We start from the raw sequence: 19,037 nt of genomic DNA on the forward strand, positions 1-19,037 counted from the left end.
TAGGAATTTGATAGTTCTGGCTCTTATATTAAGGTCTTTGATCCATTTTGACTTGATTTGGGTACAATGTGTGAGATAGGGGTCCTCTTTCATTCCTTTATATGTGAATATCCAATTCTTCTAGTACCATTTGTTGAAGAGACAATTTCTGTCCCAGTTAAGTGGACTTGGCTGCCTTGTCAAATAGCAATTGGCCATCATATGAAGGTCTATTTCTGAGCTCTCAGTTTGATTTCATTGGTCAGTTTATCTATCTTTACACCAGTACCATACTGTTTTGATGACTGTAGCTTTGTAATATACTTTTTTAAAATTTTTTTCACAGTCACTCTATTTTTTAGCAGTTTTATTGAGATACATTCACACCTCATATAGTCCATCCAAAGTGTACAATCACATAGTTGTGTATTCATCACTACAATTTCAGAACATTTTCATTAACTCAACAACAAGAAAAATAATAAAATAATGTTGACTTTCAGAGCTGCAGAACTCCAATTCTGAGTCTCAGATGTCACACTGGCACCCCAAAATTCCTGGGAAATACCAAGTTATACAAATAGAGCACAGTATCTCAGCATTTAGAAATAATCCTTAAAAGCAAGGAACAAAGGTGACTGCTATAGGAGCTTGAAATCTAGGCCCTAATTTTCTTATAAGTATTTTCTAAATGAGATCATACAATATTTGTCTTTTTTTTCTGGCTTATTTTACTCAACATATTGTCTTCAAGGTTCATGTATATTGCTGCTTGCCTCATGACTTCATTCCTTTCTGTAGCCATACAATATTCCATTGTACGAATATACCACAGCTCACCCTTCTGCTCCACAGTCAGTGTACGTCTCAGCCACCTCCAATCATTAGCTATCATGAATAATGCCACCAAAAATATCAGTGTGCAAAAGTCTATCCAAGTCCCTCCTTTCAGTTCTTCCAAGTATAACCCTAGTAACGGGATTGCCTAATCATATGGTGGCCTGTATTTAGCCTCCTGTGGAGCACCACATTACCCTCCAGAGGGGCATTCCCATTCTCCCACCCTACCAACAATGAATAGATATACTGCTCTCTCCACATTTTCTCTAGGACTCAAATGATTCTGTTCATTTGTTTATTTATTCATTTTGAATCTGCAGATTTTGTTGAGATATAGTCACATAGCATACATTCTATCCAAAATAAACAGTGTCTCACAGTATCTGCTTTAGTTGTACAACCATCAATCTCAATTTTAGATCATTTTCATTGCTCCAAACAGAAAAATAATGGATAGACACATCCACACCAAAGAGAAAATCCACAACACTCCATAACTCTTATCCCTCCACCCCACCATTTATTTACTCCTAGTATTGGTGTGGTACTAATAAGGTATTCCTGTTAAATATGGTCCATAGCATGCAATAGATAGTTTTTACCCTTTGCCACTCTATTATTAACTCTTTGTACAAGTGTCATACCTTTGAAGTAATGCATGCAAGAATTTATTTATAGTTTTAGTGCTAATCTTTGAGATACATGACTTTAAACAATCTTTCAATCATATTCATCTTCAATATGGTTCCATTACTTACACTGCTACTAACAAAGTACCATTCCCTCTATCAATTCCCAAAGATTTAAATTCAATCTCGTTAACAAGTCTAGACCTATTAGGTAACCACTCTTCGTTCTCTAGTCTCTATCTCTAGGTCCCTTATATTCTACATTTCAAGACTCCAAGTTTACCTTTTCCAGGGATTCATATTTGTGAAATCATACAATATTTATTCTTTTGTGTCTGGCTTGCTTCACTCAGCAGTATGTCCTCAAGGTTCATCAATGTTGTCACATGCTTTGGGACCTCATTCTTTCTTAGTGCTGCATAATATTCCATCATATTTATATATCACATTTTGTTTATCCATTCATCTGTTGATGGACATTTGGATTGTTTCCATCTTTTGACAATTGTGAATACTGCCTCTGTGAACATCAGTGTGCAAATGTCTGTTTGTGTCCCTACTTTCAGATCTTCTGGATATATACCAAGTAGTGGAATTACAGGGTCATAGGGCAACTCGATATTTAGTTTTCTGAGGACCCACCAAAGTGTCTTCCACAGTGGCTGTATTATTATACATTTCTACCAGCAGTGAATGAGTGTTCCAATTTCTCCACATCCCCTCCAAAATTTGTAGTTTCCTGTTTGTTTAATGGCAGCCATTCTTATAGGTGTGAGATGATATCTCATTGTGGTTTTGATTTGCATTTCCCTAATATCTAATGAAGATGAATATCTTTTCTTGTGCTTTTTAGACATTTGTATTTCCTCTTGGAGAAATGTCTATTCATATCTTTTGCCCAATTTATAATTGAGTTGTTTGTCCTTTTATTGTTGAATTGTAGCCTAGAATAGGGAATGACATCTTGTAATTTTGTATAGCTTAATGTAATACCCTGATACATTCCAGAGTATGTTGTATAGATAATAAGCATTTGCAAAGTCCCTTCAGGGACTGGGAAAAAAAATATAGAACTCTTAAACTTTTTCACCTGGGAAACTTCTGATACTCTCTCAAGAACCAGGGACACCCAATTTAATAAGCCAAGCTCTCTATCATGAGTCTTGCTCTTATGTAACTTACTTCTCTAATGAGGAAGCTAAGCCTACCTATAATTTTGCCCAAGAGTCACCTCCAGAGAACTTCTGCTCAGATGTGGCTCCTCTCTTTCCAAGCCCAACTCTGAGAATAAACTCACCACCCTCCCACTTCTGTGGGACATGACCGCCAGGGATGCAAGTCCCCCTAGCAACATGGGACATGACTCACAGGGATGAGCCTGGTCCTGGCATCTTGGGATTGACAAGGCCGTCCTGTCCAAAATGGAGAAAATAAATGCAACAAAATAAGGTTGGAGTGGCCAGGAGACTTTAAAGAGTGTAGAGAGGCCAATCTGAAAGTGACTCTCAGGCAAGCTTCAGCCAGACATTGCAGACCTCCACAGTATTCCAAGCCCCAACCAACAGCATTCCTGAAAACACCAAAGAATGCCCAGGGCTATATCTAAGACTCTATAAAAGTTTCACTCAGTAAGTTTATTTTCCAGGCACTTAAAACTTTCAGATTGTTGCTATGCCAAATAAGCCCTGAAACCCAGAGGTACCAGTCTCTTCAAGAACACTAACCAGCTGCACATTTCCACCCCATAAAGTCAGCATCCCTCCTCAACATGGAACAGTTAGAATGGTCACTGACCAAACATCTCTGAAGATTGAGAAAATGATCAAATGAGAGGGAGGAGAGGTAACAGAGAAGATAGGATTTTTGCAAAAGATTGTGACTGCTGAAACATTTGGATTTTTTTTTAGGCCCTGGTGTGTTAGAACAGCTGGAAGGAAATAACCAAAATTGTGGAACTACAACCCATACCATACTTTGAAATTTGCACTGTAACTGCTTGTTAAACCATAATCTGAAAGTTGTAACTTTTCTGCATATTATATTTCAGAATTAAAAAAACAGTTAAAAAAATGCAGAAAAAAATAAATCCCCAGAATGTCCCATACCCCTTAACCCCCACTACAATTGATCCTTAGCACTGGTGTGCTATATTTGTTACTATTGATGGAAGAATATTAAAATATCACTTTTAACTACAGTCCATAGTTTGCAGTAGGTGCATTTTTTCCTGTATACCACTCTATTACTAACCCCTTGTATTAGTGGCATACATAATTTTTGTTCATGAAATATTTTTATATTTTTACTTTTAATCACTGTCATCATCCACCATAGGGTTCACAGTGTTACAGTCCCTTGTTTTATCCTCTAGCTTTCCTTCTAGTGACATATTCAATTCTAAACCTCACTTATCAACCACAGTTACTCTCATAATTCAGTGCTGTTAATTACACGCAACATATTGTGCTACCATTACCTCTATACATTTCTGAGCATTTAAATTCAACCTAGTTAAAATTTTTGCACACATTAAGCATGTGCTCCCCATTTTCACAGTTTCTTAATCTATAACAAAGCATTAAAATAACCTAAGTACATATGCATAGCACCATATATTTTCAATCAGTCACCCGTCCTCTGATTTCACATTAGGTGAGACTGGGCTAAAACCATGTTACTGTGCTCATATCAGGCATTGGTTCAACTGATTCGTTTGGATTCTGATCAGTAGGTTAATGATATTCTTTATGCATTTGGCTGAATAGATTATATAAATGCTTCTCATTAGGAAAATTCCTGTAATAACTTGACTGGAATAGCAAAAGATCAGCATAGCACATCGAAATACTGGTTGTGTAATACACAAGAAATAGAGAGCCCAAATCTGCTGCTGAGAAGATCCCCAATGTGAACTCTCCCCAAAGATCCCAGTTCACTTTCAGATAGCCTATTGTAGAACTTTGGGATGGTGACTTGTAATCCCACAGGATTTGAACATAGTTCAAAATCTGGTTAAAACCTGCCATGGATAAAACACACCAGAGGGACCAATAAATGGATGCTTTGAGGAGTAGCTCTCCCTCAAATCTTGGAACCACTGTGTAAAATCCCTCAAAGCCATATACTTTGGCCTTGGGCTGCTCAACTGGCTGTCATCCATAGGCCCTGAAATGTTGAACAATTCTTGGCAGACTGGTTGGTGATCCTAATGGGGCTCATGTAAGATAGCATCTTTTCCCGATGGCTTTTGAGGAGCTTCTTTGCTGGGTTTTGCATGAAAGAACGTGCTCTTCTTGGGAATTGGTAGAAAAAGGGAGAAAAGGAAGGCCACCAAGACAGAGGCCAAGGATATGACATTGAGGTAAAAGTATGATAGGTCAGCCAGGGATACCAGCACCTGGGCCAGAACGGAGGCCACTGTGTAGACCACCAGTGGTACACTCCTATAGTAGTTGCTCACTGTCTGATAATGTTCCATGCTGACCACACTGTATATACAAAATGTTGAATAGCAGTGGTTACAGTGGGCATCCTTGTCTTGTTCCACATAATATAGGGAAAGCTTTCAGTCTTTTACCAGGTAGGCATAGTAAGCCACCTCAGTAGTGGAGACCAAACCACAGGTGACCTCCAGCACTTGCATGGCTTTTAATCCTTGAACAAATTCAAGCAACACCCAGGTCACAATGAAGTTTATGCCCTGTAAGATGATAACAGGCTTGCAGTGGATGTTATTGTTGACCATGAACACAGGGACCAGCAGTGCCAGGTAAAAGTACGTCCAAAGAGGAAGGATGTCTTTTGTGATCACATTGAGGTTCATATTTTTATCTGGTCCTGGTAGATAAGGCACAACAAATGGTTCTGATAGTTTCATCATTAAGAAAAATCCAAATAAGCAGAGAATTACTGTAGGAAAAACCCAGGAACACTTTGGTGACATTTGGCCGCAATCCATGTCTGATTACCCTTTTCTGAGTTTTGTTTGTTTTTATTCCTTTCTGCACTGAGTTCCAAGTGCTGCTTCTCCTGCCATCCTGTAATAAACTTTGAGGTAAGAAAGTGTGAGTCCTCCAACATCATTCTTTGGCAAGAGGTTTTTGGCTATTTGAGGTCCTTTACCTTTCGTAATAAATTTGGTGTTGGCTTTTCCACTTCCTCAAAGTAGTCTGTTGGAATTTTGATTGGGATTCTTTTGAACCTGTATATCAATTTGACTAGAATTGACAACATAATGAAATTCTGTCTTCCAATTCATGAACATGGAATGTCCTTCCATTTATTTAGGTCTTCCTTGATTTCTTTAAGCAATGTTTTGTATGTTTCTGTATTCAGGTCCTTTATATCCTTGGTTAAATTTATTCCTAGATATTTTATTCTTTAAGTTGCTAATCTACATGGAATTTTTTTCCTGATTTCCTCCTCACATTGCTCATTACTAGTGTAAAGAAACACTACTGATTTTTGAGTGTTGATCTCTTAACCTTCCACTTTACTGAACTTCACTCATTAGCTCTAGTAGCACTGTTATAGCTTTTTCAGTATTTTCTGTATATAGGATCCTGTAATCTGCAAATAGTGAAAGATTTACTTTTTCCTTTCCAATTTGGATGTCTTTTTATTTTTTTTTTCTTCCTTAACTGTTCTTACCACAACTTCTAGCAAAATGTTAAATAACAGTGGTTACAGTGGGCGTCTTTGTCGTGTTCCACATCTTAGAGGGAAAGCTTTCAGTCTTTCACCACTGAGAATGATGTTAGCTGTGGGTTTTTCATATGTGCCTTTAATTATGTTGAGGAAGCTTCCTTATACTCTTATCTTTTGAAATGTTTTTATCATGAAAGGGTGCTGAATTTTCCCAAATACCTTTTCCATGTCAATCAAAATGATCATATGTTTTTCCTCTTTGTTGATTAATGTGATGCATTGCATTAATTGACTTTCTTGTGTTGAACCACCCTTGCATGATTGGGATAAATTCACTTGATCATGGTGTATACTTCTTCTGATGTGCTGTTGGATTTGATTTGAAAGTGTTTTGTTGAGGATATTTGCACCTATGTTCTTTAGAGAAATTTGTCTGTAATTTTCTTTTCTTGTAGTATCTTTCTCTGGCTTCATTGAATGAGTTAGGTTGTGTTCCCTCCTCTTCAAATTTTGGAAGAGTTTGGGCATGATAGGTATTGATTCTTCTTGGAATAACTGGCAGAATTCACCTGTGAAGCCATCTGGTCCTGGGCCTTTTTTGTTGGGAGGTGTTTGATAATTGATTCAATCTCTTTACTTGTGATTGGTCTGTTGAGGTATTGTATTTCTTCTGGAGTCAGTGTAGAGTGAGCAATTTGTCCATTTCATCTAAGTTTTCTAATTTGTTGGCATACATAGTATCGTCTTATGATCGTTTTTTTCCCCTGTGGGTTCAGTGTTGAGGTCCCCCTTCTCACTTCTGATTTGATTTATTTGCATCTTTTCTCTTTTTTTTTTTTCCTTTGTCAGTCTAGTTATTTAGTTATCAATTTTATTTATATTTTTCAAGAACCAACTTTTGATTTTCTTTATTCTCACCATTTTTTTTTAATTATCATAATTTATTTCTTTTCTTCTCCTTTCTTTGGGATTAGTATGCTGTTCTTTCTAGGTCTCCATGTGTGAAGTTGGTCCTTTTTTTGAAGTCTTTCTTCTTTTTTAATGTATGCATTCATGGCTATAAATTTCCCTCTCAGCACTTCTTTCACTGCATCCCATAAGCTTTGATATCTTGCGTTCTTATTTTCATTTATCTCAAGGTATTACTGTTTAATCTTGCATTTCCTTCTGTGATACAATTATTGTTTAAGAATGTGTTGGTTTAACCTCATATTTGTGAATTTTCCAGTTCTTCACCTGTTATTGATTCACAGCTTCATTCCATTATGGTCAGTAAAAGTGCTGTGTAAAATTTCCATCTTTTTAAATTTATTGAGTCCTCTTTTGTGACCCAGCATGTGGTCTATACTGGAGAATGATCCATGAGCACTGAAGAAGAATGTATAGCCTGCTGTTTGGGGGTTCAATGTTCTGTGTATGGTTATTAGGTCTACTTTATTTCTCATATTATTCAAATTCTCTGTCCTTATGGATCCTCTGTCTAGCTATTCTATCTATTGATGACAGTGATGTACTGAAGTCTCCAACTATTATTGTAGAGATGTCTATTTCTTCCTTCAGTTTTGTCAGTGTTTGCCTGATATATTTAGGGCACTCTGGCTAGGTGCATAAATATTCATGATTGTTATTTCTTCTTGATGAATTGCTTTTTTATTAATATATAGTGTCATTTGTCTCTGAAAACAACTTTACATTTAAAGTCTGTTTTGTCTAATATTAATATAGCTACCTCAGCTCATTTTGGATACTGTTTGTGTGGAATAACTTTGTCCAGCCTTTCACTTTCAATCTGCTTGTGTCCTTGGGTGTACGGTGAATCTCTTGTAGACCACATATAGATGGATCATATTTTTTGTATCCAAGCTGTTTTGTGTCTTTTGATTGGGGAGTTTAATCCATTATAATTCAATATTATTACTATAAAGGTAATACTTACTTCAATCATTTTATCCTTTGGCATTTATATGTCATATCTTATTTTTGTCTTTCTTTTTACCCTTTTAATTACCTTTACTGATAATTGGCATTTCTACACTCTCCTCTTGTGCTCTCTCTCCTGCCTTTTCCTTTCAACCCACAGAACTCCTTGTAGTATTTCCTGTAGGGTATCTTGTTGATGAACTCTCTCAGTTTCTGTTTATTTGTGGGTATTTTAAACTCACCTTCATTTTTGAAGGACAGTTTTGTCAGATAAAGATTTCTTGGCTGGCATTTTTTTCTTTTTCAGTACCTAAAGTGTATCATACCACTGCTGTTTCACCTCCATGGTTTCTGATGAGAAATCGGGACTTAGTCTTATTGAGCATCCCTTGTATATGATGAATTGCTTTTCTCTTACTGCTTCCAGAATTCTCTCTTTATCTTTGGCATTTGACATTCTGGTTAGTATGTGTATTGGTGTAGATTTTTTAGGATTATCCTGTTTGGAGAGTGTTGTGCTTCTTGGACATGCATATTTAAATCTTTCATGAGGGTTGGAAAATTTGGGGCCATTATTTCCTCAAATATTCTTTCTACCCCTTTTCCCTTCTCTTCTACTTCTGGGAGAACCAGTATGCATTGTGATGTGTACTTCATGCTGTCATTCAATTCCCTGATAACCTCCTCAGTTTTTTTTGTTTTTCCTTTCTTTTCTCTATCTGTTCGATTTTGAATGTCCTGTCTTCTAGTTCACTGATCCTTTCTTTTGCCTGTTCATATCTGCTGTTCTTTGTCTCTAGTGCATTTTTAATCTCTTCAATTGTGCCTTTCATTCCCATAACTTTTTTTTTTTTTATCATCATTTTATTGAGATATATTCACATACCACGCAGTCATACAAAACAAATTGTACTTTCGATTGTTTACAGTACCATTACATAGTTGTACATTCATCACCTAAATCAATCCCTGACACCTTCATTAGCACACACACAAAAATAACAAGAATAATAATTAGAGTGAAAAAGAGCAATTGAAGTAAAAAAGAACACTGGGTACCTTTGTCTGTTTGCTTCCCCTACTTTTCTACACATCCATCCATAAACTAGACAAAGTGGAGTTTGGTCCTTATGGCATTCCCAATCCCACTGTCACCCCTCATAAGCTACATTTTTATACAACTGTCTTCGAGATTCATGGGTTCTGGGTTGTAGTTTAATAGTTTCAGGTATCCACCACCAGCTACCCCAATTCTTTAGAACCTAAAAAAGGTTGTCTAAAGTGTGAGTAAGAGTGCCCACCAGAGTGATCTCTCGGCTCGTTTTGGAATCTCTCTGCCACTGAAGCTTATTTCATTTCCTTTCACATCCCCCTTTTAGTCAAGAAGATGTTCTCCATCCCACGATGCCGGGTCTACATTCCTCCCCGGGAGTCATATTCCACGTTGCCAAGGAGATTCACTTCCCTGGGTGTCTGATCCCACGTAGGGGGGAGGGCAGTGATTTCACCTTTCAAGTTGGCTTAGCCAGAGAGAGAGGGCCACATCTGAGCAACAAAGAGGCATTCAGGAGGAGACTCTTAGGCACAAATACAGGAAGGCCTAGCCTCTCCTTTGCAGAAACCATCTTCCCAAGGGTAAAACTTATGGTAGAGGGCTCAACCCATCAAACCACCAGTCCCCTATGTCTGTGGTCATGTTAGCAACCATGGAGGTGGGGTAGGCGAATACCCCTGCATTCTCCACAGGCTCCTCAAGGGGGCACTACATCTTTTTTTTTTTTTTTCCTTGTTTGTCTTTTTTCTTTTTTTTTCTTTTTTTAACTTTCCCTTCTTTTTTAAATCAACTGTATGAAAAAAAAAGTTAAAAAGAAAACAAACATACAATAAAAGAACATTTCAAAGAGACCATAACAAGCGAGTAAGAAAAAGACAACTAACCTAAGATAACTGCTTAACTTCCAACATGTTCCTACTTTACCCCAAGAAAGTTACATAATATAGCAACATTTCAGTGAACTTGTTCCTACTACATCCATCAGAAATTAACAGACCATAGTCATTTCTGGGCATCCCCAGAACGTTAAATAGCTTATCTGTTCTTCTTGGATTATTGTTCCCCCTTCCTTAATTGCTCTCTACTGCTAGTTCCCCTACATTCTACATTATAAACCATTTGTTTTACATTTTTCAAAGTTCACATTAGTGGTAGCATATAATATTTCTCTTTTTGTGCCTGGCTTATTTCGCTCAGCATTATGTCTTCAAGGTTCATCCATGTTGTCATATGTTTCACCAGATCGTTCCTTCTTACTGCCGCGTAGTATTCCATCGTGTGTATATACCACATTTTATTTATCCACTCATCTGTTGAAGGACATTTGGGTTGTTTCCATCTCTTGGCAATTGTGAATAATGCTGCTATGAACATTGGCGTGAAAATATCTGTTCGTGTCACTGCTTTCCGATCTTCCGGGTATATACCGAGAAGTGCAATCGCCGGATCGAATGGTAGCTCTATATCTAGTTTTCTAAGGAACTGCCAGACTGACTTCCAGAGTGGCTGAACCATTATGCAGTCCCACCAACAATGAATAAGAGTTCCAATTTCTCCACATCCCCTCCAGCATTTGTAGTTTCCTGTTTGTTTAATGGCAGCCATTCTAACCGGTGTTAGATGGTATCTCATTGTGGTCTTAATTTGCATCTCTCTAATAGCTAGTGAAGCTGAACATTTTTTCATGTGTTTCTTGGCCATTTGTATTTCCTCTTCAGAGAACTGTCTTTTCATATCTTTTGCCCATTTTATAATTGGGCTGTCTGTACTATTGTCATTGAGTTGTAGGATTTCTTTGTATATGCAAGATATCAGTCTTTTGTCAGATACATGGTTTCCAAAATTTTTTTCCCATTGAGTTGGCTGCCTCTTTACCTTTTTGAGAAATTCCTTTGAGGTGCAGAAACTTCTAAGCTTGAGGAGTTCCCATTTATCTATTTTCTCTTTTGTTGCTTGTGCTTTGGGTGTAAAGTCTAGGAAGTGGCCTCCTAATACAAGGTCTTGAAGATGTTTTCCTACATTATCTTCTAGGAGTTTTATGGTACTTTCTTTTATATTGAGATCTTTGGTCCATTTTGAGTTAATTTTTGTGTAGGGTGTGAGGTAGGGGTCCTCTTTCATTCTTTTGGATATGGATATCCAACTCTCCCAGCCCCATTTGCTGAAAAGACCATTATGGCTCAGTTCGGTGACTTTGGGGGCCTTATCAAAGATCAGTCGGCCATAGATCTGAGGGTCTATCTCTGAATTCTCAATTCGATTCCATTGATCTATATGTCTATCTTTGTGCCAGTACCATGCTGTTTTGGCAACTGTGGCTTTATAATAAGCTTCAAAGTCAGGGAGTGTAAGTCCTCCCACTTCGTTTTTCTTTTTTAGAGTGTCTTTAGCAATTCGAGGCATCTTCCCTTTCCAAATAAATTTGATAACTAGCTTTTCCAAGTCTGCAAAGTAGGTTGTTGGAATTTTGATTGGGATTGCATTGAATCTGTAGATGAGTTTGGGTAGAATTGACATCTTAATGACATTTAGCCTTCCTATCCATGAACATGGAATATTTTTCCATCTTTTAAGGTCCCCTTCTATTTCTTTTAGTAGAGTTATGTAGTTTTCTTTGTATAGGTCTTTTACATCTTTGGTTAAGTTTATTCCTAGGTACTTGATTTTTTTAGTTGCTATTGAAAATGGTATCTTTTTCTTGAGTGTCTCTTCAGTTTGTTCATTTCTAGCATATAGAAACATTACTGACTTATGTGCATTAATCTTGTATCCCGCTACTTTGCTAAATTTGTTTATTAGCTCTAGTAGCTGTATCGTTGATTTCTCAGGGTTTTCTAGATATAAGATCATATCATCTGCAAACAATGACAGTTTTACTTCTTCTTTTCCAATTTGGATGCCTTTTATTTCTTTGTCTTGCCGGATTGCCCTGGCTAGCACTTCCAGCACAATGTTGAATAACAGTGGTGACAGCGGGCATCCTTGTCTTGTTCCTGATCTTAGAGGGAAGGCTTTCAGTCTCTCACCATTGAGTACTATGCTGGCTGTGGGTTTTTCATATATGCTCTTTATCATGTTGAGGAAGTTTCCTTCAATTCCTACCTTTTGAAGTGTTTTTATCAAAAAGGGATGTTGGATTTTGTCAAATGCTTTTTCAGCATCTACTGAGATGATCAATTGATTTTTCCCTTTCGAGTTTTTAATGTGTTGTAATACATTGATTGTTTTTCTTATGTTGAACCATCCTTGCATGCCTGGAATGAACCCCACTTGGTCATGGTGTATGATTTTTTTAATGTGTCTTTGGATTCTATTTGCAAGTATTTTGTTGAGGATTTTTGCATCTATATTCATTAGGGAGATTGGCCGGTAGTTTTCCTTTTTTGTAGCATCTTTGCCTGGTTTTGGTATTAGATTGATGTTAGCTTCATAAAATGAGTTAGGTAGTGTTCCATTTTTTTCAATGTTTTGAAAGAGTTTGAGTAAGATTGGTGTCAGTTCTTTCTGGAAAGTTTGGTAGAATTCCCCTGTGAAGCCATCTGGCCCTGGGCATTTATTTGTGGGAAGATTTTTGATGACTGATTGGATCTCTTTGCTTGTGATGGGTTGGTTGAGGTCTTCTATTTCTTCTCTGGTCAGTCTAGGTTGTTCATATGTTTCCAGGAAATTGTCCATTTCTTCTACATTATCCAGTTTGTTGCCATACAGTTGTTCATAGTATCCTCTTATAATTTTTTTAATTGCTTCAGGATCTGCAGTTATGTCACCTTTTTCATTCATTATTTTGTTTATATGGGTCTTCTCTCTTTTTGATTTTGTCAGTCTAGCTAGGGGCTTGTCAATCTTGTTGATCTTCTCAAAGAACCAACTTTTGGTGATATTTATCCTTTCTATTGTTTTTTTGTTCTCTATGTCATTTATTTCTGCTTTAATCCTTGTTATTTCTTTTCTTGTACTTGGTTTAGGATTGGTTTGCTGTTCATTTTCTAGCTTCTTCAGTTGATCCATTAGTTCTTTGATTTTGGCTCTTTCTTCCTTTTTAATATATGCGTTTAGTGCTATAAATTTCCCCCTTAGCACTGCTTTTGCTGCATCCCATAGGTTTTGGTATGTTGTGTTCTCATTTTCATTCGTCTCTATATATTTAGCAATTTCTCTTGCTATTTCTTCTTTAACCCACTGATTGTTTAGGAGTGTGTTGTTTAACCTCCAGGTATTTGTGAATTTTCTAAGTCTCTGATGGTTATTGACTTCTAATTGTATTCCATTGTGGTCAGAGAATGTGCTTTGAATAATTTCAATCTTTTTAAATTTATTGAGGCTTGTTTTATGTCCCAGCATATGATCTATTCTGGAGAAAGTTCCGTGAGCACTAGAAAAGTATGTGTATCCTGGTGATTTGGGATGTAATGTCCTGTAGATGTCTGTTAAATCTAATTCATTTATCTGATTGTTTAGGTTTTCAATTTCCTTATTGGTCTTCTGTCTGGTTGATCTATCTATAGGAGAGAGTGATGTGTTGAAGTCTCCCACAATTATTGTGGAAACATCAATTGCTTCCTTTAGTTTTGCCAATGTTTCTCTCATGTATTTTGTGGCACCTTGATTGGGTGCATAGACCTTTACGATTGTCATTTCTTCTTGCTGAATTGCCCCTTTTATTAGTATGTAGTGGCCTTCTTTGTCTCTCAAAACATCCCTGCATTTGAAGTCTATTTTATCTGAGATTAATATTGCTACACCTGCTTTCTTTTGGCTGTAGCTTGCATGAAATATTTTTTTCCATCCTTTCACTTTCAGTTTCTTTGTGTCCCTGTGTCTAAGATGAGTCTCTTGTATGCAACATATAGATGGTTCATTTTTTTTGATCCATTCTGCGAATCTATATCTTTTAACTGGGGAGTTTAATCCATTTACATTCAACGTTAAAACCGTGAAGGCATTTCTTGAATCGGCCATCTTATCCTTTGGATTATGTTTGCCATATTTTTCCCTCTCTCTATTAATATCCTTTATTGTACCCATACCGAATCTCTTTAGTACTGAACCTTTCTCCAGGTCTCTCTGTCCTGTCTTTGTTTCTCTGTCTGTAGGGCTCCCTTTAGTATCTCCAGTAGGGCAGGTCTCTTGTTAGCAAATTCTCTCAGCATTTCTTTGTCTGTGAAAAATTTAAGCTCTCCCTCAAATTTGAAGGAGAGCTTTGCTGGATAAAGTATTCTTGGCTGGAAATTCCTCTCACTCAGAATTTTAAATATATCGTGCCACTGCCTTCTTGCCTCCATGGTGGCTGCTGAGTAGTCACTACTTAGTCTTATGCTGTTTCCTTTGTATGTGGTGAATTGCTTTTCTCTTGCTGCTTTCAGAACTTGCTCCTTCTCTTCTATGTTTGACAGTGTGATCAGTATATGTCTCGGAGTGGGTTTTTTTGGATTTATTCTATTTGGAGTTCGCTGAGCATTTATGATTTGTGTATTTATGTTGTTTAGAAGATTTGGGAAGTTTTCCCCAACAATTTCTTTGAATACTCTTCCTAGACCTTTACCCTTTTCTTCCCCTTCTGGGACACCAATGAGTCTTATATTCGGACGTTTCATATTATCTATCATATCCCTGAGGTCCATTTCGAGTTTTTCAATTTTTTTCCCCATTCTTTCTTTTATGCTCTCATTTTCCATTCTGTCATCTTCCAGGTCACTGATTCGTTGTTCAACTTCCTCTAGTCTTGTACTATGAGTGTCCAGAATCTTTTTAATTTGGTCAACAGTTTCTTTAATTTCCATAAGATCATCCATTTTTTTATTTAGTCTTGCAATGTCTTCTTTATGCTCTTCTAGGGTCTTCTTGATTTCCTTCATATCCCGTACTATGGTCTCATTGTTCATCTTTAGTTCTTTGAGTAGCTGCTCTAGGTGCTGTGTCTCTTCTGGTCTTTTGATTTGGGTGCTTGGGCTTGGGTTATCCATATCGTCTGGTTTTTTCATATGCTTTATAATTTTCTGTTGTTTTTGGCCTCGTGGCATTTGCTGAACTTGATAGGGTTCTTTTAGGGTTTGTAGACCAGTTGAAGTCCTTATCTCTAATTTATCAGATCTACAGCTTCGTGGAGTACACTTTCTCTAACTAACAAGCAGGTGGCGTCCATGAGCCACCTGTTCTCCACAAGCCAGATCTCCCCTGCTTAGCCTTTTTGGTGAGTGGGGGAGTGAGTCTTGTGGGGCCCAATTGGTGTACCAAGCTTGCGTGTGTAGTTGGTGTTGCCTGCCCTGTATGTGGGGCGTGTTTCTGGGCAGTCGGGGAGGGGGGGTGGCCCTAACAATCAAATCTCCCTGATGATCCTAGAGTTTTAAAGCTGCTGCAATAGTCTAATCCTTCAGTTCAGTCCTGCCACAGTTTGTCTCTGCCACTGACCCACAAGTCTTTGGTATTGGCGTATGGCTCCTGAGACTTGCAAGTGGGCCCCTCTTCCAGGCTGTGCACCCCGGGTCCTCTGTTGAGGGATGACTGTGCTATGTCACAGGTGAGTGCCGTCCCCCCAGGGCAGTTCTGGGCTGCTGGGCTGTGTTGGGAGGCTCCCAGTCTGCTCAAATGATGGCTGAATGGGGCTCTGTTAATTCACACTGCTCCCCCTTCCCAGCTCTGGGACATTCAGCTGAGGTTGCAGGGAAGGCTAATGTCCACGCCCAGTTTTGTGGTGTGTGCCTGTTATTTGAAGCACTTCCGTCACACTGGGTTGTCTGGGGCAGCTCTGGGCTATGGGGCTGGCGATGGGCAGGAGTGTTTCCTGTCCACCAGGATGGTGGCTGTGAGCGGACACCCCCCCTTTTCTTGGGAAGTTGTGTTGTTTAGTGAATTTTCTCAGCCACTGGATTATTGCCTTTTGTCTCAGAGCTCTCTTAAGTTCTGCTCTTGATTTGACGTGCCCAAATTTCAATTCTTTGAAGCTTTCTGTATTGAGCTTCTTAGAGTAATTGTTTTAGAAAAAGCAAAAAGGATTTAAAAAAAAAAAAAAAAAAACGGCCCTCCTCAGAGATCTAATGGGTTATTGAAATGCTAATAGACAAAGCAACCAGGGCCATTAAGGAAAGGTGCACAGGGCAGAGAGATCAGCTTTGCTTCGGGATTTGCATATGTGCCTCAAGGCCTGATCTCCGCCCTTCCCCTTTCTGTGTTCACTAGAACTCCAAAGATCCTCTGCTTTTATTTTGGAGTTTTTCGTGTTGTTTTTTTTCTATGCCTGTCTCCTCTCTGCTGGGCTGGCTGCTCTCAGAGTCTCTGGAGTCTGGTCTCAGTCTATCTATGGTTGGAGTTTGAATCAGTAGAATGAGTTTCCGATAAGAGCAGCCACTGCAATTCTCCCTTCTCCTTCCCGGAGCTGACAGCCCCTCCTCCCCCGGGACTGAGCCTGGCAGGGAGGGGCGCGGGTCCCCTGGCCGCAAAAACTTACAGATTTCGCTGATCTCAGCAGTTCCACGTTTTCATGAGTGTTGTATGAAGTATGCCCAAAGACAGATTGCTCTGTGGTGTTCAGTCCACGCAGTTCCTGGCTTTTTACCTACTTTCCTGGAGGAGTAACTAAAACATACAGCTCACCAGTCTGCCATCTTCCCCATAACTTTTGTTATTTTTCTTTGCTTGCTTTCAAATTCTTTTTAATGCTCACTCAGGTCTTCTTAATATTCTTTATCTCTTTAGCCATATTTTCCTTCAACTCTTTGAACTGATTTAGGAGTTTTGTTTGAACATTTTTGATTAGTTGTTCAAAATTCTGTGTCTCCTCTGACTTTTTAATCTGTTTCTTTGAGTGGGCCATATCTTGTTATTCATTAGTATGGCTTGTAATTTTTTTTGCTGGTGTTTAAGGAGCTGATTATCTTGATGTGTTTACTGTGATGGTTAGCTTTTCTCTCTTGCCTAGGATTTTTTTGTTGATTGACTTTGAGTTAAGACTCTTCTTTAATACTTGGTTCAACTGTTTCTAGATCTTTAAAGTTGCCTATATTTAACTGATCAAAACAGGGCCAGGGATCCATGAAGGGGGTTCAAACCCATTCCAAACAGCACTGGGGACAGGGTCAGAAAAGACACCAAAAACCTTTTTTTGTTCAGCTCCCTAAAGGTCTTTCTTTACCTTCCCAGCAGATGGCAGGCTTTGACAAACTGTTCCCTGTAGCCGTAAGGAGGGAGTGTTTGTTCAACCCCCAAAGATTTCACCCCTGGTGGGTGTGGTTTTGAAACAATATTGAGGGGGGGAGCCCTACCAGGGCAGGCTAGAACTACAATTCAAAACTGGCACCAAGCATTCTAAACTCACCAATCAGTAGCCACACTCCACACTTGGCCTTGCCTACCCACACCACCAACCCCCATTCCTGGGGAGGAAGGCCTCTGTTTCTGTCTTCATCCACAGCAGCCAGCCACAGACAATACCAAGGCTTCTTGCCTTGAAGGTGGGGGATGGGTGCCAGCCCTGCCATGGCGCAACTCACTCAAAGTTTCTTTGCTTCAGCTTTTCAGTCTCCTTGTCCTGTTCTTTCCTGGATGCTATACAGTCCCTCTTGGCCTCTGGAGCCCCAGAACCATTGTTTTAGACAGTTTCTGCTTGTCCAGTAGCTTCTTTTAAAGGAGGGTTGTGTCCTACAACTACTTATTCCACCGTCTTTTCCAGAAGTTCTCCCCAGCCTTAATGATTTGTATGTTAAACTGTAGAATGATCCCTTCTTTCCACACTATGAATGGAGATCTCTAATCCACACTTTTATATAACAGCTGATGAACAGAAGTTCAAGCTTTCAGTGCCACAATGCCACAATTTGGGGCAGAAATAGCATCTTTCCAGAAGTACTTGCACAGTCATTTGTTTTGTTTTGTTTCCCCCTTTCCATTTGCATTCTTTTTATTAGAATTTAAAAGAATAAAATAAATATGGACACATATATTAATGCTGACAATAGTAAGACATTAGGATCCTTAAATATAACAAAATTGAAAACAGCTATGTATCATTGGCTGTGCTTAAGGCTATGAAATTTTATATTAAATCAGGTAATGAACTGTGATTTCAGTTATGAAGAAGAAAGAACAATTTTAAATTATAGATATAATATGCTAGAAGTTTACCATTGGATATTATGAAAAATAATAAAGAGAAGATCTAGAGCTAATTAATCCAGATTTAGATGTAAAGATATTCAAACTTTTTCAAAATTTACAAGCTTAATTTTTAATTTCCTTACATTTATTCTCAAGAACACAGTAACCAAATATGTTACTCTCTGTAATCAGATAAAATAATCCTGCTTATCCCGTATCAAAGGTCTCCAAAACTTTATCTGTTAATGATTATTTTCCTCAAGCCAATCTTATTTAGGAAACTTCCTTAAAATTATATGAATAGGATTTTTTTATATTATTATGTTGGTGGTGGTGATGATGGTTTTGTGTGTGTAGCATGTGTTGGTGTCTCTGAGTATGTGGTGTGTTATTGGACAAGAGTTAAACTATATGATAGGATAAATGAAGATTACGTTTCCTTAAATCCTAAGTGTTTCTTTTAATACCTTTAATCTTTTCTGTTAAGAATTTATGCTTTAATATTAATTATTTATACATATGTAGAAATATATCTATACAGACAATGTACATTATACATATTAACACTAGAAATTATTTTCCTGAACCAAATAAGGGATGCGATATTCAGTATCACCACTGGGGAGCAGCGGTAGTGGAGAATATAAAGGTGGTGTGGTGTTAGGGAAATGTTTATTTCCTTGCGCATGATAAACTGTATTCTCAACAGTTGTTGCATACTTATAGTAAATCTTGGTTACCATGTAGGATTTATTATTTAAAATAGAGTCATCAGGGTCCAAATCAGGCATGCACTCAGTCCATCTCATTTGCCATGTCTATGCTTCTGTCTTTGATTAGACCTATAAGCTGATGACTCCTAAATTTGTGATTTTATC

At 38.0% G+C, this 19,037-nt stretch overlaps 1 protein-coding gene and 1 pseudogene across 5 annotated transcripts in view; one reads left to right on the plus strand and one right to left on the minus strand.

Moving 5' to 3' along the window:
- The window catches only part of BRINP3 (BMP/retinoic acid inducible neural specific 3), a 518,616-nt gene that overhangs the window by 344,617 nt on the left and 154,962 nt on the right, over positions 1 to 19,037 (plus strand). The window lies entirely within an intron of this gene.
- LOC119527673 lies at positions 4,181 to 5,406 on the minus strand (annotated as a pseudogene).

This window comes from Choloepus didactylus, chromosome 2, assembly GCF_015220235.1.
Source record: "Choloepus didactylus isolate mChoDid1 chromosome 2, mChoDid1.pri, whole genome shotgun sequence".
NCBI classification, from domain to species: Eukaryota; Metazoa; Chordata; class Mammalia; order Pilosa; family Megalonychidae; genus Choloepus; species Choloepus didactylus.